This window comes from Euprymna scolopes, chromosome 3 (assembly GCF_053919585.1).
Source record: "Euprymna scolopes isolate OS-2025 chromosome 3, ASM5391958v1, whole genome shotgun sequence".
NCBI classification, from domain to species: Eukaryota; Metazoa; Mollusca; class Cephalopoda; order Sepiida; family Sepiolidae; genus Euprymna; species Euprymna scolopes.
The window spans coordinates 97552283-97575571 of record NC_136484.1 but is presented as its reverse complement, the minus strand read 5'-3'; the positions used below and the strand labels follow the sequence as shown (position 1 = coordinate 97575571).

The window sequence follows — 23289 nt, the reverse complement described above, 5'->3', positions numbered from 1 at the left end:
ACGATAAAAATATTAAAGTCTAAAACATTCGTTGATCATCATTTAATTCCGGGCAACGTTGGGTCACCCTGCTAATATATACTACAGGAGACGTTTGCGTGGATTAAGAGGTTTTGTTGTCACTCTCGTTCTGGTGGAAATAATTTGCTGCCGCCTTCTAAATTATGATACCAATAAGTAATTAATAATTAATTAACCAACATGGGTTGATATCACAGGAAATACAATATAAAAGAATCGTAAAATAAAAGTAGGACGCCTTCAAGAAATTTACCAGAAGGGCACGGAGAATATTGACATTCTGAGGGGGGGGGTATTACTACTGAAATTTCATTAAAATAAAAAAAAAGATAATAGACGCTATCAGCGAGAATTCGTTGGTAAACGGAACGGGTGTTGCTAAAATGCAACATGATTTGCAATAAGGGCCGAACAAAGCTGTGGGTGTTGAAAATCTTGGGGGACTTGTTGTTAATCATACTCCAGGGAACACTGTTTTTTGTTTGTTTGGGGTTTTTTTTTGTTTTGTTTTTTTTTTTTTTGTTTTTTGTTTTCCCAGTGATTTCTCACTGGCAATAACTCGCGTGTAAATACTAATCTGCGGTTTAATGACTTATACACACATTAAAATAGAGTACGTGTAAGTAATTTTTTGGAGGACACATAGAAATAAAGTCTCGAGCGTCGTGTAGCGGGTTTGTTTAGCTAGTTGATAAAGGAAAATAGTAAATTCAACAACCCTTGCCCCCCCCCAACAACAACACACACCAAAAAAAAAAAAAAAATGATCGCCTATTACTTTCCTCACGGAATTGTGCCACCCTATCCTCGACCGTTGTAAGAAAAAAAAGAAGAAAAAAAACGCAGTTTTGTGGTAGTAGTTGTAATGTCTGCCTGTCAATACCTGCCTTTTTTTCTCTGCCGCAGCACAACTACAGCAGCAGAAAGAGACATAGGAAAAGGACGGAACACTTCAGTGTGTGTGTGTGTGTGTGTGTGTGTCGCGTCAAAACCGTCTTTCTGTACGAGGTGGCTCCTTCTCTTGCACACATACACACACACATATATATCTTCCTTAAAAACTAAGCGTGCACTCGTTATAAATATATTAAAAGAAAGCAAACACATGTAAAAACGCACGCGCACGTGCGCACGCAATAGATAGACGGATATATATATATATAAATAAATAGACTTATATATATATATATATTACCCGTTCTACTAACACTTTCCATGGATGCATCGCTCTCACTACATTCTGTCTCTCATATGTTTTCTCTCTGATTCTCCTTAACCCTCTTCCTTATATAACTCAACCTTTCTCTTCCTCTTCCTACAGCTTGCTCTCTTTTTAGACCCCTCGCTCTTTCTATCTCCCCTGTCTGTCTGTCTCTCTCACTAGCTCTCTTTGCCAAGCACTCGCTACACGGGCCAAAATTTTTATACGGCAACCACTACGACTCGCCTGTAGTGCTATAGTTTAACGTTTCACACAGCACACAGAATAACGGGCCTTCTTTCTACACGTCTCCTTTTTTTTTCTCTCCCCCGCCCTGTAAATCTGAAATAAAAGAAAAAGTATTAAAAAAAAAACAAGGAAAAAAAAAAAAAACAACAGGCCGTTTTCTATATGTGACCAATACCAATACTATACCCGTGTGTTCTTGTGTGTATGAGCGAGTGTTTTATTCAACGATGTATGTATGAATGTATATAATCGAACGTACACAGAACCGAGGAAAAAGATATACCCAAGTATCTATTGGATTGACTTATTATTCATACGGACTATTGTTACTTTTGAATCGGAGATACGTACTTGTTTATGAGGCATAAGGTAAGTTTATTTCACCTTTTTTTTTTCTTTATCGTTGTTTATTGTAATTTTTATTAAATAACCAAGTTAACATTATACGACAAACACGAAAAAAAAAAAGGCTGTTAATGTTATAACGTGTAGTCCGTATCCTATTGTTTAGAAAAACTGGACAAATGCGAAAACAATCGGTTACAAAAAAAAAAAAATTAAGTTGGATTTTAATATAAATTATTTTATAGCAATATTGTGAAATGCGTAAAAATGAGTGTAGGTATAAAAAATAGGAAACGTTTGATTCTCACGATAATTTCAATTAAACCATCAAAGTTAATGTTGTGGACAAACGTGAGACCGACGCCCATGGAGTTGATGTGGACAAAATCTAGCGCCATGGACATGTGTCTAAATATTGAGTCTCTCTCACACACTTTATTATGCCAAACAAAATGAGTGAACAAACATATATATATATATATATATATATATATATATATATATATATATATATATATATACCTGCTACGTGGATAACGCGGATCGTTTACTTAAAAATCAAAACAATATTTCTCGCATTAAAAAAAATAGCCTTCATGAATAAATCCTGAGGAAGCGTATATTAATTGAAACGTCGATTATATAACGAAACGAGGAAAACACGTTATTTTTACCTTTTTTTTTTTTTTTTTGCTTGTAATTTATTTAATTTTATGAATTGTCAGATTTACTCTAAAATATATGATATATAATTTAAAATATTAGCTATGTAAATTATACCAATTCTTTTTATAACTACAATTTCCGTATTTAAAAAAAAACATATCTAAAGAATCGAACAAATAAATTTCACTTGTTTGAAAATATATATACATATATATATATATATATATATATATATATATATATATATATATATATATAAAGTCTTATTTTAATTACTAAACCAGTAAACCACTAAACATGGCTTATTGTTATAACGCTGTATCTAAAAAATAGTGAACCCTTACAAGGGCATTATTCGTCTTCCTTATATATAAGGATTTCGTTAAGTTTCAATAGACACTGGATATCTTCTTTAATACTATCTTCACATGGGAAATTGACAGTGAAGTAAGGGTTGCGCAATCTCCAACAGCACTTGCCCTGAACTGGCATTACTTGGAATCCAGTGAAAAGAGAAATTGAGGAAGATGGGATGATATTTCGTAATTTTCCTTCTCCTAGACTAGTTGCACACGCTAATCCTGAGACTCAAGTCAACCCTACTGTTTAATTAATTGATGAATGCACACACACACACACACACACACACAAACACACACACACACATATATACATATATATATATATATATATATATATATATATATATGTGTGTGTGTGTGTGAGAGAGAAAGATCATTCATGGTTTTCCAAGTGTATCAGTTAAAAGATTCAGTATAGTTGAAAGAATTCGAACCCGAACGTCGTGTCAACCATTGCATGCACGCTAATCTAGAAAAACTGAATAAAAGACACTTTCTGTTATTTTTGTTTTTCTATTCATTTGAGGATGTGGGGGTCAACAGCTCACAGTGACTGGCATTGTATTGCCTCGCTTTCTTATGAATGTCTGAATAATGCAACTGCCAATATTTTTGTTGTTGACACGTCGTCCTCAAACCTGGATATTGAGCACTCGCCAAATAACTATTGCAACTGATAGAATTATTATTATTATTAGTAGTAGTAGTAGTAGTAGTAGTATTTTATTATTATATAAAATGTAAAGGTGACTTTAGTTCGATGTTTTAATATCACAACTAGTAGTAGGTAGTTATAAAAAGCCACACCGATGAATCTTCGTTGAGACGAAACACATAATCTCACACACACACACACACACACACACACACATGTAGCCAAATGAAATGCAGAAAATTCAGTGGAGCGTAATTACCGTATATATTTTCATACATATGCGTGTGTGTTTGTGTGCGTGGATGTTAAAACAATATGTGTGTATAATTGTTAATGTGCCTACACAGACGTGTGTGTGTGTGAACGCGCGTGAGTGTATTGGTGAAAGGCACATGCGAAACTATTGAACGGTTATATGCCTCGAAAATGCTTTCGACATTTTTTTATTATTATTCTTTCCTTATTTTCACGAATTCAATTGTTTGAATTTGGGTTTAATTCGTGTGCTTAACTGTTGTCGTGCATGCGGTTCCATTTTCTTTTGTCTTGTTCATTCATGTAATTGAATGCGTATGCCTTCATATCGGCATCGTTACAAGCATATATATATGTGGGTGGGTGAGTTTTCAGAATGAAATATAGTATAAGTCTAAACATTTATGTATGAGGCTTTTTTTAGTAGTTATACTGTTTTATATCGCACGAAAATACTTCCCATCTCTCTCTCTCTCATATATATATATATATATAAACATGACGTGTTTTCGTATATGAGATTCATTTTAATATATAGATAAGTTGAAACGATAGATAGAAAGGTAAGATAGACGACTAGGTAGTAAAATGCCACAGACACACATACATGCATACACACACACACACACACATATATATAATATATAAAGAGAGATAGAAGGATGTATTATTTACCTCTGTTAAGAGTGATGAGAGATACAGTAGAACCCCGGGATATGGTGGCCCTAGGATACGTTTTTTTCAAGGTGCGATGTGAAATACGATGTTTTCCTGCCCCTGGTTACAGTATTTGCCCCGACTTACAGTGTTATTCATAATGTTATTTTATAATATACATGCAAATTATATACTGTACTGTATTTTGTTACTAATTTTTAATGCCGTACCCCGGGGTTCTACTGTACAGGTAAAAATAGACATACACACAAACAAATATATATATATATATATATATATATATATATATATATATATATATATATATATATATATATATACGCAAACAGATATTTGATCTCGCCGATTTCCTCGAGGAATAAACTCATGCTTGTAGGAAGTTCGTTGTTTATTGCATTTCACCGTCGGTCTATGCGAAATCGCGCTGAAGATAATATCCTTCGTCAGCGTGTTTACTTTCTTGCAATGCCGAACTTTATTCATCAAACCGAACACACAAAACGACGTATAAGAATATTTGCCAGTACCGTGTATTTTCTAAAATTCAGTCAGATAAGTTGAATTTGGAAATTGAATACAACTAGATTTTATTGCAGTTGCATTTTATTACCGATTATCAGAATTATTCTGACTTAATTTTAAAGCCTGGCATATATATATATATATATATATATATATATATATATATATATATATGGTGATAATGCAGAGAGTGATCCGCGCTCTTTTTTTACAGTTTTATGATATGTTTTTTTTATTCAATTGTAAAGTTAAAGTACAGAATAGGTACAAAACACCCTCCCCTTCCCATGTTAAGAATGGCTTTTTAAATAACAACGTTATTATTTCAGCACGGATCCCTCTCTGCATGAGTACCATATATGTATATATTAAATCAACTACGTATTTTACTGAGTAGAGTTTAGTATTATGAAAATATACCCATGGTCAATAATCTATACATGAACGTTTATCTATAATACTTGTTGGAAATCATCAGGTTTTTATATATATATATATATATATATATATATATATATATATATATGCACACAATGTCTGGTCTGCTAGATCACTTTCAGTAATACTTTTGGAAACGTAATTAATCCCACGATAGATCTCATATTAAATGGTATTATATTGAACTTTTTAGCTTTTAAATGACCCCTATTGGAACGACATTATCTGAACAAAGTTATCGTTTTATAAGAAATTGGTTCAGTCGTCAATTTACCGAGTAAATAATATAGTAAAAATACTCTTAAAATTTACTAATTAAACAAAATCGTGGTAAAACTGTACCTAATTACTGTAATATAGTGTTGCTTCAATGGCAACCATTTTAAAGTTTAAAACTTCAATATAGCAAATAGTAAGACTAAAAGCTTTGATCATGCAACTAGTCCAGGAAAATTAAATACTTCAAAACGACACCTGTTTTTAGGGTTTTTTTGTTTTTTTTAGTTAATTGAAATCTCTCCAGATAAGGCATGAAACCACTTGATGCGAGGAACTAAAAACAAAAGAATTCCAGGGCAAAACCTATCCAACAAGAAAATGTTATATGGATTCCAACCAGAAAACAGTAATTATTCTTTCTATTTGAGAAACATTGCTCATAAAATGTGAGGACTTTTTTTATTTTGGTATTGTTCTCATTTATTCATTTTAGCTATCTGATTGACGGCTGTGCGGTCAGTGATTGCGTCACTCATGTTTTATTGGCAGGGGACATCTACTGTCTTCCCGAGAAAAGAAGCGTTAATACAGATTTTTTTTTTTTTTTAATTTTTAATAGGCGAATCGTACCAGTCTGTCTCCAAGATAGTTTTTCAACTCTGATGATGTCTTATGTGCGTCGATAACTTGGATAATACTGGTGCGATCTCTCATGTCTTTTGGGCGTTTCCTTTTTTTTCTATGCCCTGAGAAGTGAGAAGAGGAATCGGTAGATATTTGAAAAAGTCGGAAATAAAGAATCTCCACCGTTATGAGGCGTCCGTTTCTTTCAATAATGTTAAAGCAAATGTTTTCTGCTAACATACAGAAACGTAATATTAGATTTTCATGTAAACATTATATTTTTTCAAAGAAGTATTTTTAATTTGCATTCAAGATTGATCCGCCAAAGCAATAGACTATGTACGCATGATATGCGCGCACGCGCGAGGATTTAAAATTGTTTATGCAAATGAGTTCCACTCTGATATATGAATGGAAAATATTTTAATGTTAATTTCGGAGATAAGAAAGTTTACACGCGTTTCTAGAAAAATGTAAAGCACACTTGAACAAATTTAAATTGCCAAATAGATATCTCTTCATCTTCATAGTATCTGAGACTCTGTTTAACTATTGCAAATTTTGAAATTACTCGCTAAAGGTTTTAAAAATTGGGCATTGAGCTTCGTTTAGTTTTGGAAATTAATTCTCATAAGAATTAATCTGAGCTATGAAAGAGTTTTTTTTTTTTTTACGCTATCAAATATCTACATTATTTTATTTAAATACTCTACAGTACACAGTCCGCTGGATATAGTCAGGTTCTGTCCGTTATTGGAATCAGGAAAATTTCGAGATATGATTCCCAAGACAGTCACCAATTATAATCTCTCTCTTTGATTGAATGTGTGTGTGTTGGGGGGAATATATATATATATATATATATATATATATATATATATTATCCAGTGACACGTGTTTCGTCGTTTACAACTCATCAGAGTACCTGAATCTAACGAGATTCGAAATCGGTACCCCATGATAAATTTAAACCTCTTCCACTTGGCTATCTTGTAGGACTATATATATATATATATATATATATATATATATATATATATATATATATATATATATATATATATTCATGGAACTCGTTCTGGAGAGGACAGAAAGCTACTTAAGTTGAGGAGAAAAGAAGTGCAATTTCAAAGGCAAAACTAACTAACTTTAAGTTTTAGGTGGATAGGTTTCGACCCAGAAAACAAATTGTTTTCTCCAGAAATCGCCCTTAGAATGTGAGAAAAAAAAGAACAAAATAAGGGACGTCAGAATTACAACCAAATGTCTTTTTATTTATGATTCATTTTCATAAAGTAGGATACATCAATATCGTAAGTTATTCATTCTCATATTTCACCCAGAAAAAAGGGTGTACGACAGTTTACTTTATTTTATCTATAACTTGAAAATTATAGAAATTTAAAGTAACTCGCTCTGAATTTGTATTAGTTGTTTATTAATTAGAGAAGGGTTGGCCGGCTTCCAGGAAATGCTGGCGGTGCCTGCAAAGGTTTAAGAATATAAGTTTACTGCAATTTTATTCAAATAAAATCATGTCTGACACAACGTCAGTTTTTAATGTGGAGAACAATCCAGCTCCCCAAAAAGGGTCACTGTTGGGTGGAACGAAAATACAAGCAATTTAGGAGGATTGCTGTTTTACAGTCCCAAACCAGGACAGACCATGTGCAGTATGAGAACAGTCAAATTGAATGCAAGTGATGAATATAATAAAGGTAATAGTGTACTATGTAGTGGACACAAAATAAAGGGCTCATTATTTAATCCCCAGAAGATTTGGGGGTATCGGAATCGGAAAAATTGATGCCTATTTTCCGATGCCCAACCTATTCTTTTAATTATCTTTTTATTTGACTTTGTTTAAACAAAATTCTTCCATTGCTGGTTAAATAATGATAGAATATTAAATATTTACTGATTTTAAACTACTATTAAAGCTAAAATCGATAGATCATCCTCCACTAGTGTATTTTGACGCTTAGGGAAACATCAGCATATAAGCATGTGTGTTTTTTTTTTTTTTTTTACAAAACTCGAGGGGAATAACAATCTTATAGTCTAATAATTAGAGATTTATAAAAAAGCGGAATCGGAAATAGTTTCGGAATCGGGAAAAATATTGGAATCGTCCCATCACTTATATATATATATATATATTATATATATATATATATATATATATATATATATATATATATATATATATATATATATAGGGAGGTCGTTAGGAAAGCGGGAAATTTGAAGGTCAGCTTAAATCATGAATACAATGACTGATTGCTACTTTTTATTAGTTATTTTGTTGGTTTTCTAGGTTAAAATGCTGCAGTGAAGTGCACGGACGATACTTTGAGTATCTATGGGTATAATAATAATATTTGTCTTTGAAAAGCTCTGTAAAAATTATTCTTTGTAAAAATAAATCGTTGTTTGTCAAATTTCTCGCTTTTCTAGCGACCATCCTGTGTGTGTGTGTGTGAGTGTATATATATATATATATATATATATATATATATATATGTGTGTGTGTGTGTATGTATATATTTCTGTATGTATATATATGTAAATATATACATTTGTATGTATTTATATATGCATATATATATATTTGTGCATGAGTGTGCATATATCTTTGCGTATGAATATATACATATATATTTGTGTATGTGTATATATATATATTTGTGTATGTGTGTGCATATATATATGTATGTGTGTATATATATATATATGTATATATATCTGTGTATGTGTGTATATATGTATGTGTGTATATATATATGTGTATATATATATATCTGTGAATGTGTATATATATATATATCTGTGTATATATATATCTGTGTATAGGTGTGTATATATATCTGTGTATAGGTGTGTATATATCTGTATAGGTGTGTATATATATATATATATATCTATGTATGTGTGTGTATATATATATATATATATATATATATATATATATATATATATTTGTGTATGGTTTAGATATATATATTTGTACGTATGTGTATATATGGGTATAATATAACATTTAATGAGAAGTATAATGGCTCTCGGTCAAATAAACATTATAATAATAACGGAATCTGGGGAAGGCTTATTTCTCCTCAAATTCCCAAAAAGACTCAGGTCGATGTCAGTGAAAAGTAAATGATAAGCGACTGTTGCAATAGCACCAAATCATTTCTAATGATTATCGGAAGAGGTGAAGAGGGCTAGAAATATGGGAAGACTTATTGTCACTAAGACTCCAGGGAAGACCACCGGTTAGTTCATCACTGAGCAATTATTGCCAACGACTTGATACCACGTAGTAAGTAAATAATAATAATAATAATATTAATAATAACAATAAGTCGGCACAAATAATGCACACGCGCGTGTTCACGTATTCACACCCACAAATGTGTATACACGTAAACAGCGCGGATGACTAGTGTAAGACTTGTCGCTCACCCTCTCGTGGAATCTGTCAGCTACTTCTGTTAATGTGGATTTGATTATAGGAAAATCTCATTTGAAATAGCTTTTATTCAGTTGCTTATGACCTTTCAGTACGATTCCTGCCTTCCTCAGATAAGAAGCAAAGAGGAGGTGGCTATATTTTTGTATAGGAGACATTACAGATGAACACAGAAGATTCTGGGAGTTCATGAACAGAAAAGGCGAATATTTCTCACACATTATTTACATCATGCTGTCGGATATTTTCTCACTCTTTTTTTGTGCATATAATATATATATATATATATATAATGGCAGTATAGCTTAGTTTCCTAAAAGTACATCCACTGGAACATGTGTCTATCAAAAAGTGCTTAATGCGTTAACAGAGCAAGTATATTAAATTTATTTATACAAACATTGATGGCTACATATGTGCGTACATGTTTCTGTAATCACCCGTTATTGGGGAGACTACGTCTTCAGGTCAATAATTTCTCTCGAAAGCTCGTGAGGTTTCGGGGGAAATTCTTAGCCTAAACACGTAATCTCCTCAAAAAATATATACTAGCAAAAGTACCCGTAGTTGACTGGGTTCAAAAATAGCCTATAGAAAATAGACTCTGATTTATGAAAGTATGATAGGTTATGAAAAGAAAGGGTTGTAAAGAGATAGCTTCGAATTTGCGAGTATCAAAACCAAAGCAAAATATGACGAAAGTAAAAATAAAATAGATAGACCCCATAATTTTTTATACCATACCTGTTCACACTGAAACACTTATCACAATGTTCTGTGGATCTATATTTAAAAAAAGCTTGTTAAACTTTGTGACATATTTCCATTCTATGGAGGTCAGGCGCGAACGAACAACCCCATAATTTTATTATACCATATTCCTTCAAACTGAAACATAAGTATCAAAGTATACTTACGCAGATAGATATGAAAAGTCTTTATTAAAGTTTGTGCCTATTTCCATTCTATGGAGACCAGACGCAAACGCAGACCCCACAATTTTATTATACCATCCCTATTTAAGTTAAAACATACTTATCAAAGTATTCTTATGTACTTCTATATCCAAAACACTTGTAAACTTTTTTTTTTAATATTTTAATTTTTTATTTCCATACTTTGTGGACCAGGCGCGTACGAAGACCCCACAATTTTAATGAATCATCATTATGCCAGATCAAACATACCCATTCCTGTGTCTCGATACATCTTCTATCATATGTGATCAGTTTTCTATAATAGTCGACCATATAGGAGCCTATTCGTGACCAGACACATACACACAGACGTGCAGCTATATATTATAGATATAAATATATGAGAGCGAGATACTGGGATTCACGATATGAATAGATTTTTATATAAGGAATTATCAGGAGATATATAAATCAGCATTTTAGAGTGGGTATAACACAGAAAAAATTCACGCAAAATAAAATAAATATAGGTATCTATAAATTTGTCCTTGCAAAAAAAAAAAATTCATCATATATAGAGAGGGGTTAAATGCCTGTCTGTTAAGAGCGTGTATAAACCCTCTTTCTATATGATATTTTTCTTATTGGAGAAACCCATTCATATATACCTATATTTATTTTTTGGAGGGGGGTAGTATATATGGTTAATAAGTTTACGGCATGGCAACGTAGAAATTAAGATACAAACACATTTTAAAAGCTAAACTAAGGTATTCATTCGACCATGTACATTTTTTTTTTAATTCTTGGTTCAGCTTTTTCAACTCGTCTGTTTTTACGCTTCTCCACTATTCCAGAAACTAGTTTTAATTTTATATTTACCGTCTCTCTCTCTCTCTCTCTCTCTCTCTCACACACACACACGTGTGTGTGTTTATTGCATATTTTTATACAGTAGAAATGGCTAAAGTGCTCAGCTAGTTGCATAAAAGTAAAGTTTATTTCGAAAAGTCTTGTACATCACGTGATCCTCCATCGATACCTACGGTTTCATGAAAACACTAGACCTTTTCGCCATTGCATCGCCTGAAGAACGATTACGCGTGATATTTCCTTGAGGCTGTATAAATCAATTGATGATAGGTCTAATGTACAACATTTTTTTAAAACATGTATAGCTCTCCTGTATCTCTAGATATGCAGCCTGTTGAGACTTGAAACCCAACTGCTAGCAAAGTATTCAGCGCTTTTTTCAACCGAGTCGTTAGAGATAAACTCCCGCTACCTACTGTACTAGCTGACACCTCTCTCTCTCTCTCTCTCTCTCTCTCTCTCTCTATATATATATATATATATATATATATATATATATATATATATATATATATATATACACACACACATCAAAGAGGGGTTCATATTGAATAAAGGTTAGCACAGGTGAATGTGATGAAAACCGTTAAATTACACTTAATATATTATTTATGAAATCAATTCTGTGAGCCTTTGTGCTAATCGTCTATATTTTCACTGTGGATGACAATTTTTATACCTTAGAATTGTTGTTGGTGATTGTAGAAAGAATCAAATCTAAACTTTTCAAGTTGCAGTTCCCGTCTTTTCATTTCTTGCCTCACTAAGTTATCCTAGACTTTTGGCGATAGACACTTATCCTCATATATTTATATGTGCAACTGTTTTCGCCAGATTAACTTTATGAATACATTCCGTTTAAAAACCTGAGCAATGCAGCAGCATAGTGTAGTGCCTGTTCTGGTACTACGCTTCATATCTTCTGGTCTCGGTTAATGAAGCAGATTTTTTTTTTTTAACAAACATTTTTATTTTATTTTAATATTTGTTCTAATCCAGGGTGCCTCTTTTGAGGGGTTATATTTTCCTCACACTTAAAACCGACTTTGTTTAACATCGTGGGGAGGCGAGTAGATAGGAATTTGATAATTATAGAAATGTATGGAGATGGCAGATCTGGGGATGAGCTGTTCAATACCCTTTCTTGCTTTCAGAAGATACATGTCCGTCTTTGAAATATTGTAAGCGATGACCTTTTTTTCTTTTCTAATTTCTCTTTCTCACAAAAGAAACATTATGAGTCATATCGTTATTTTCGTTGTAACTGCTCGACTTAGTTCCAAGCTGTGCTCATCAGTCGTAAAATATTTGATAAAAAGCACTTGTCTAACTACAACAACTGTAAACTTTTCCCTCACTCTATCTGATATAATTTCATGAGCAAAGTCTCATAGGACTGCACGTCTGTGAAACAAAATACCTTGGGCCTGCTTCTAACCTGACTACAGCATGGTCATTTCTATGTCTAATATAACTTCTTTTTTTCTTTTTGGGACGTCGCCATCTTATATAATTAATCCATACCCAACCTTCACCGTTAATGGTAAACACGGTATCGTTTCACCTTTTATACCATGTACTCCTCTAAACTTATCCTAGAGTAGCCTCTGGGTCTTTATAAACGGTGATCCACGAAAAATAGAGAGAATTTTTCTTAACAAGTCCAGGGCTTCGAGTAGGAGAGGTTACAAGATCTGGTTATTTAACTTATTAAGAGATTCGCGAGGATTGTTATTGTATTCCCTGATAAATTTTACCTAAGACTACACCTTTCAATTTCATCTACATTGTCTAACCTGTCTTTCTATAGAAAACATAATCACCCTCTACACACACAGACCGACTTCGAGTTATTTAAATATGTATGCGTGTGGGTACGTATATATATATATATATATATATATATATATATATATATATATATATATATATGTATGCATGTATATATATGTGTAAGTTTATATATGTATATATGTGTGGATGTTTTTATATGTATATATATGTGTATATATATATGTGTGTGTGTGTTTATATGTGTATATATACGTGTATATATAATGTGTATGTTTATATATGCGTTAATGTGTATGTTGTTATATTTATATAAATGTGTATATATATGTATGTATATGTATGCTTATATATGTATATATATGTATGCTTATATATGTATATATATGTATGCTTATATATGTATATATATGTATGCTTATATATGTATATATATGTATGCTTATATATGTATATATATGTATGCTTATATATGTATATATATGTATGCTTATATATGTATATATATATGTATGCTTATATATGTATATATGTATGCTTATATATGTATATATATATGTATGCTTATATATGTATGCTTATATATGTATATATATGTATTCTTATATATGTATATATATGTATGCTTATATATGTATATATATGTATGCTTATATATGTATATATATGTATGCTTATATATGTATATATATGTATGCTTATATATGTATATATATATGTATGCTTATATATGTATATATATATGTATGCTTATATATGTATATATATGTATGTATATATATGTATATATATATGTATGCTTATATATGTATATATATATGTATGCTTATATATGTATATGTATGTATGCTTATATATGTACATGTATGTATGCTTATATATGTACATGTATGTATGCTTATATATGTACATGTATGTATGCTTATATATGTACATGTATGTATGCTTATATATGTACATGTATGTATGCTTATATATGTACATGTATGTATGCTTATATATGTACATGTATGTATGCTTATATATGTACATGTATGTATGCTTATATATGTACATGTATGTATGCTTATATATGTATATGTATGTATGCTTATATATGTATATATGTATGCTTATATATGTATATATGTGTATTTTTATGTATATATGTGTATGCACATAAATATTTATGTCTATGTATGTGAACGTACATATGTGTGTATATATGGGTGTTTATATGTATATGCATGTATACATATATATGTGTGTACATCTGTATATATATATGTGTGTATATACATTTATATATCTATGTGTGTGTATATATACATTTATGTATATATGTGCGTATGGGTATGTATATATGTGTGTATATATTTGTGTGTATATATATACATATATGTATATATGTGCGTATATATACATATATGTATATATGTGCGTATGTATATATATATATATATATATATATATAACTACTTAATTTACTCACATAAAATTAATATACGAAAGTATAGATTTATATGAGTAAGCTTTAAGTATTTACTTCAAAAGTGCTCAATGTGTAGGTAGAGCTAGTTAGTAAGTTATAAAATGTATACACTGAATATTCCGCGTTTCATCCACTTGATTCGTCAGGCTTATGCGCATAAGCCTGAAGAATCCTAAAGTGGATGAAACGCGGAATATTCAGTGTAGCTTAATCGCCATATACATTTTATAACTTACTATATATATATATATATATATATATATATATATATATATATATATATATATATGAGGTATAATTTTTATTCATACTAACATTTTTGGCTACATATATGCAGACATGTGAAAAACATGAATAGTCAGACTTCTTCAAAAAATCCCTATTCAAATGGTGAGTCGTAGAAAAAGGTGATGGCTCGAAGATGTCTGGCTAATCATGGTTCTGGCCAAAATATGTTTGCAAATGTGTAGCACAATATAATATGCATAAATAAATTAAAAATGCATACTTAATTATAATGTGTTAAAAACAGAGTAAGGTTTCGGAATAGAACTATTTATATATCATGATCTAATTGGAACTTTTCTGCATAGTTGCTATGGGTTTATATAGACATTACATTAAAGTCTCATTCGCCGTTGAGGCCATTTTATGTTCATTGAGAGGAAGCACTGAGAAATGTGCCGTGTCTCCGGTTAGATAGTTGAAACGCAAGGTTATCAGCGAGCATGTGCTAATCATGTAGCGGGTGCTTAATAGTTCTGTCCATTCAATACAACAAGGTTTACGATGATGCGAACTAAGCTTGCTTTATCAGACTAAAAGTGTTTCATAGATAAACAGACAGATAAGTACATAGAAGAGTCAAATAAGTAGATATATAACATCTCTCTCACTATTTTGCATATGTATATATAAGCTGTGTATATATGTAAAAATATATGCATACATATATATGTGGGTGTGTGTATACATGTATGTATATGTATATATATATATATACATACATATATATATATATATAGTGTGTGTATATGCGTGTATATATGCATATGTGTAAAGATATAGACATGTGCGTATATGTGTACATATGTAAATGTGTAAGGATATATACATATATATATGTATATATATGTATGTTAATATGTATATTTGTGTATTTATATATGTATTGTAGAGATATATACATATATATCTGTGTACATATCTGTGTACATATGTGTGTATATATGTATATATATAAGGTGTGTATATGTGTATATATCTGTATATTTGTAAAGATATAGACATATGTCTTTGTATGTGAATATATATATGTATATAAGGTGTGTATATGTGTATAGCTATATACATATATATATGTGTGTATAAATGTGAACATATGTATATAATGTATGCATATGTGTATGTATTTGTATCTGAGTATATATATAAGGTGTGTGTATATATGTATATGTGTAAAGCTATATACATATATATGTGGCTGTATATGTATGTGAATATATATATATATATATATAAGATGTGTATATGTGTGTATGTATACGAGTGCGTGGTTATATATATATATATATATATATATATATATATATATATATATATATAACAAGCTAAATACATGCAATTACTCTCCGTTTGGTAGACAAAAATAATCATCGTTAGGAAAATCTATGGTCTTGTCTTTTTACTAGCATTAGCACCAGCATTTTCAGCGGAAAGTTTATACCAAGGCGCAAGTTACAACTCTTTCCAGTGTTTCAGCACTTCTTGTCGTAAAGTTATACATTTTTAATTCATGCAGATTTTGTATTTATTTTGACAGAACCAAACTTCTATTAACTATTATATTGTACCTAATGCATAGTACTGATTTCAAAAGTAAAGAAAAAAGAAAATGACTTAGGTGCCATCAGCTAGAATCGAAACCAAAACGTTTAGCGTCATAGTCCGGTACCGTTTGAACCAACCTAGTTCATGTTAAGGAAGTTATAAAATTAAACTACTTGAGGCCATGATTAATTTTTTAATAGAAAATGTCAGTAAGTTGAAACGGACATTTTACATTTCAACTTGCTGACTTCTGTACATGTTATTAATCCAAACAAAGATGTTACTCGTTATACACAATCCTTAGTGTATGATTACTGCTTCCTGTTATTTTCCGTGTTATTTGACCAGTAGTTTAAGAATTTATCAACATACACAGATACAACTATCCACACATCCACTGTTTTTATATAAAATGAGTGACCGTGGCTTCACAACAAATGCCGTAAATCATTTGCTAAACTATAAAAGTCCGCAGTTTGCACGACATTGCAATAAACTAGCACCAGCTCCATAGATTGGTCTTGAAATCAGAAAATACGGAAGTTTTTTAGATTGATATTGAAAGCGATTGTACACAGGGTAATATTTCTCAGAATTCAATGACTACATAACATGCACATGTATGCATAAAAAGAATGTTGATATATGTTGTTTTCATTATTATGAGCAGTAGCAGGCATATATAATTCAAGCTGACAGAAATCTGCGGTTGTTTCTATCAGAATCTGATCAGCAACACACATTTCCACTATCACCTACACCTATCTCCGTGCATGTATATATGCGTTTATGTGTGTGTGTGCATGCTTTAGCGTTAAGCGAATAGTTGTGTCATTAGTATCATTAGTAAAGCGGTTGCTATGAGCGTTTCCTCAAAACTGCAAAACTACTTCTATCATTTTTCGATCAACCTAGCCCCCTTCCGCTTTCTATCTTTCCTTATCTCTTTCTCTCTCTTTCTCTCTCCCTCGCTCTCTCTCTCTCTCTCTCTATATATATATATATATATATATATATATATATATATATATATATATGTATATATGTATATATATATATATATGTATGTATATATATGTATGTGTGTGTATATATGTATATATACGTATATATGTACACATATGAATATCATGTGTATATGTACGTATATAGATATCATGTGTATATGTACGTATATAGATATCATGTGTATATGTACGTATATAGATATCATGTGTATATGGACGTATATAAATATCATGTGTATATGTACGAATATAAATATTATGTGTATATGTACGTATATAAATATTATGTATATATATACGTATATAAATATGTATGTGTATATATGTATGTACGTATATGTTTTATGTATGCATCTAATGTGTGTATATATATATGTACGTATATATATATGTGTGTGTGTATATATATCTACTATGTGTGTATCTAAGTTTCTGTACGTATATATAAGTATATATATATATATACATATATGTATTATATATCTGTATAATATATATATATATATATATATATATATATATATATATATATATATATATATATATGCGTAATACCTTCAGTTACAAGTGTTTCATGTTAATGAAATAACCAATTCAGGAGATCATGATCAACGTTGGTCGAAGGATTCGAGCCCCACTATGAAGCCACCTTTGACTCCATTATCAAGGAACATACCTCAGGGTACTGTTCAACGCCACGCGTCTAGCCACATCATGAATTAAGAATCTACGAAGCACCTGTGCGCACATTATTTAAACAAGGTCGTTCTAGTGTTATCAGTCGCAGTAGTGGTACTGGTACAATAAGTTGAACTGCATTAGCACCAGCATTTTTAGCGGGAAGCTTGTACCAGGGCGCAAGTTACAACAAGTCTCTCCAGCGTTTCAGTGCTTCCTCTTCATCTTGGGCGTACGTGTATTTATTTAAAGGAATGATCCGTAGACTATGTGATTCTTCCTTTTCGTCCAAGGATACAATAAAAAGCAATACTCTATACAAAGATTAAACGCAACTATCTTGAGTGAAAGTTTTGCATTGATTTTGTTTTTGCGTAGTAGTCACCACTTATCAATCCTGAAAGCCACTCGAGGATAAAAGTTAATGAGTGAGATAGTAATCATTATTGGTGAAAATTGGGTAGTATTTGCTTTTTTTTTAAGGGCGGCTTAACAAGAATTTTTTTAACATTGAACTTGATAACGACGACGTTGTAGTCAGATTGAAAGCTGTATAGAGTTATAGAAGCCGTCAGTTCTAGGAAATAAACTTTGTTCGTGAAATTTGCGTTTAGTTTTTGGCGCAGTTCGAGTGTAGGAAAAGTTGTTGGCAGTGGTTGTAGCTAGGCGAGTGTTTGTTATCATTTTTATTTTTTCCTGAAATAGTATTGCGAGGCATGCCTTTGTGCCAACAATCCATTTTAGATTTATTTCGATAATTATAGAAATTAAAACAAAATAGCAAAGACGCTAATAACGCTAATATGAGATTGCTCGCTAATTTCCAGACAATTCTGGCTGTGTGTTTGTCGGCAATAACCCTGTTCGGGTTTAACCGGCTTCCTACGAAGGAGGAAGTTTCATGGGCGTATGAGATTCACAAGCGGTCCCCAGTCGCATGTATATCCCTGTCAAGGGGGATGACGACGTTAGGTTTTTGCAACTCTTGTAGGTATGTGTCGACGTCCTCTTACATACAACGCCTGAAATTCCCAAATTGGTCACCTATTTTAGTAATGACCAGGCTCAACGTTGCTTAACTTCGATTATCTGACAAGAATCGGTGTGTCAACGTGATTATGCCGTTTAACTCTGGCTGTGTATGGAAGTGAAGAGACAAGCTCGATAGCATATACGCCTGATCCCTTACTATTGATCATAGTGGGCAGTTCCTATTTACGATGCCTCCCCACGGGACAGTCTTAGACATCAGGGTCGTTTTTTAATGTGGAGAAAAAGGAAGAAAAAAAAATTGTCTCAGTCGTGAAGGATTTCTACTCCACTAAGAGAGAACAAGAAATTGAAGTGCAGCATCTGAATAGAAACAAACAAAAACTTAGATACAAGGCCACTCAAAAATTGGGGAGGGGGTGTCTATGGTCATCACCGTCACCGTACCTTTGTTAATCTGTGCTTGATCCCAGCTGAAAGTTCTCATTCACCACAGATAACTCAAGCACGCTGGGGGTCGTCCTATCAAATATTCCCAAATCATATCGTGTGTGTGTGTGTGGGTGTGGGTGTGTGTGTGTGTGTGTGTGTTTTACTTTTTATTTTTATTTATTTATTTTATAAGCAATAAAATATCTTGGCCCGAAGGCCAAGAACGTTTGCTACAGTTATCTGGTGATCGAGTCTCGAACCTCCGTGTGAAAACACGTGCCACGTCTAGCCATGCTAGAAAGCCGTTATACGACGAAATGGCGGCCTTATGAGTAACTATGTCCCTATTTACAATGCCTCCCCATGGGACAGAGTTAGACACCAGGGTCGTTTTTTAACGTGGAGAAAAGGAACAAAAATTAAAATTGTCTCAGTCGTGAAGGATTTCTCATCCACTGACAGAGAACAAGAAATTGAAGTGCGGCATCTGAAGAACAGATGGTATTTATTTGCTCCCCCACCGAAAAAAGGGGGACCAGCTCCCGAGAGGTGGGAAATGGGAGCTGGTTAAAGGTCAGGCATGTGGGGTTGCCCCCACATCTGGTCTTTGCTAGTCATAGCTAGTCATAGCTTGAAGCATCTGCCGGAACAGATGGTATTTATTTGCTCCCCCACCGAGCAAATTAGGCACAAGGCCGATTTTTAAAGTGAGGAGTGAAGGGGAAATGGGGACCAACTCCCCGGGATGTAGGGGAGCTGGATAGTGACAATTGGTATGAAGAGTTGCCCCTACATTGACCAAGGTCTTATATGTGAAGTTGCCCCCACATATGGTCTTTGCTTGCAGTATCTGCCGGAACAGATACTACACTTTGATCTTGTCCCGAAGGCCAATGAAAAACTATGTTAGGTGTATGTGCATCTGTATAGGTGTTTGCGCAACTTTTGGTGTCAACGATATTCGTAGTATTGTTTTAGCGCAATTATGCTAGTACAAGCTTTTAGTCAATTTCGATATTATCAATAACAGTAGTGGTAGTATTTTTCATGTTACCGTCGGAATAACTACCAGGTAAAAGAAAAAATGGGAATTAAACGATCAACGTTTTATATATATATATATATATATATATATATATATATATATATATATATATATATATATTATATAAAACTAACAGGCATATACAGGAAAGAGAGGGGGGTCGTGCGAATCGTCCTAATTATTTTCAGAACCTTTTTTATTTCTTAGTCAAAGCCCCCCCCCCATCATCGTTTCCAGTACTCGGAGCTGAGAATATTGCTGCTACTACTACTATTAAGGGGCGTTGCAAGTCTAAGATTGTATGCTATGTTTTAAATTTGAATGTCAAACTTAGATACATAAATATGTATCCATTTTATACTAATGTCAAATAAGAAAAAGTTTATTTCTTAAAGAAACTGATATCCTCGATCTATGTCATTAAATGTTAAATTGTTATATATATTTTCGTAACTTACTAGTAAACTCTATTAGCACTGTTGTGGTAAATACTAAAATTCAACACACAAAATTTCCTCATAATATATGCATATACTTTAAATAATTATATATATAATGTATATATATATCTCAGTTTCTCCAGTTCTCTCTCTCTCTCTCTCTCTCTCTCTCTCTCTCTCTCTCTCTCTCTCTCTGGCCTGTCTATAGACGAAAAAGTAGTACTACTTATACTGTATTTGATACATGAGTCTTTAAACACACAAACATATATATATATATATATATATATATATATATATATATATATATATATATTTATATTATGTTAAGAAAATTGAATTCAACCTCTGTAAATTAAAATATACAACAAATTTAGTGTCGTCAAGTAATACAATTAAAATAGTTCGTTTTTCCCCCTAATTCCATTGAGCTTAAATGAATATCTCCTATCCTCAAAGCAAACGTAGTAAGCAAAGGGATATTTATAGGAAGTTAATAAATTTTGCTAGATAGTGGATGAAAGAAATCATAGTTGTATGAAAGCTGATGAAACGTGGAAAGGCATAGGTAAAAAGAATGTAACAAATTCTTGAAGTATGTGTATGTATATATATATGTGTGTATGTATGTATGTATGTATGTATATGTATGTATATATATGTATGTATATGTATGTATATATGTGTGTATGTATATATATATATATATATATATATATATATATATATATATATATATATATATATATATAGTGGGTGTGTTTGTGTGGCTTTTTGTCACACAGTGTACTCCGTCTGCCTATTTATGAATTTTCAAGAGTAGATTTTTTTGTTTGGGGTGGGGTCCGATAATCAATCAGTTTATAGATCTATCTGTCTATCTTTCTATTTCTTAGATAGATATATTAAAGTAATGCATAAGAAACCATATTTATTTACCAAAATCTGAATAAAAGAAACGATGTTCAGCGGGGAAATTGATCAAATTAGTCAAACGATATACGTCCATTGTTTTTAATCAGACATGCTTCAAGATTGCAAGCTGCTCACACACAAGCACATTACTTTTCTTCCTGTCTCTCTCTTTCATATATATATATATATATATATATATATATATATATATATATATATATATATATATATATAAACGATAATATTTTTATAAATAAATAGTAGCACCTATTTTTATATCTACAGACGCTAACGTTTCATCCTTACGTAGTGTAGGAAGTGACAATTATTGCCAGTCGGACGATTCGAACTTGGACACAAAGCTCACCTGGATTGAGTAGGCTAGCATTCTACCTTTACGCTACCAGCAATTAGCATAGAACATAGTAATTGATGGAAATTAAGTATCAATAAATTCCAAGTCAGCGAGCATAAACAGTAAACAGCCAGAGAGTATTCAACGACAGGAAGTCGGAATATTTCATTTTGCGTTTAGATTGAGCGCTTTTTTATGTATTTATTTTTTTTTTAATTCCCTGCTAACAGTGCCACTCGGCCGGCCTTATACATTAGGAGAATATCATTAAGTATATAAATGTTTGCTTTTCATCTGAAATATAAAGTTTCACAACTTGAATGGGAGTTAAAATGAAGTCAATATTTGCTTATGCTTTCTAAAACGCAGCATTTTCTTTATTCATCTTTTCACTGCTTTCCTTTCTCATAGTATATTAAGAGGTATCATTACATATGTATATATATATATATGTATATATATATATATATATATATATATATATATATATATCGGTACCGTTTATTTAATTTCACATACAATACAGGGTGTCCCATTAAAATGTATACACTCTTTAAATTATCTCAACTTGCTGCATGAATACGCTATACCACGTTCCCAGCAGATGTTTAGGAATAAAGAATTGCACTTCCAGAAGGATGGCGCACTTCCCCATTATCATAATGACGTAAGAGCAGGTCTTGATATTCACGTGCGAAACAGATAGTAAGGTCGAAGATGAAGTATCGAGTACTGTCCACGCTCACCAGATTTGACCCCCTCCACCCAATGGATTTTTCTCTTTTTAGGTGGTGGATGGATCACACCACAAAACGAGCTACAATGAATGAGTTGAAAG

The 23289-nt window shown here is 31.9% G+C and overlaps 1 protein-coding gene across 13 annotated transcripts in view; it reads left to right on the top strand.

Annotated features, from left to right (window-relative positions):
* The first annotated feature begins 1229 nt into the window (after positions 1–1229).
* LOC145257798 (protocadherin Fat 1-like) overlaps positions 1230–23289 on the top strand; it is a 954816-nt gene continuing 932756 nt past the window's right edge. For all 13 annotated transcript variants that reach the window (XR_013864025.1, XR_013864024.1, XR_013864023.1 and 10 more), the window contains exon 1: positions 1230–1840. The gene's annotated coding sequence lies outside the window, so the exon portion shown is untranslated. The remainder of the gene's footprint in view (positions 1841–23289) is intronic.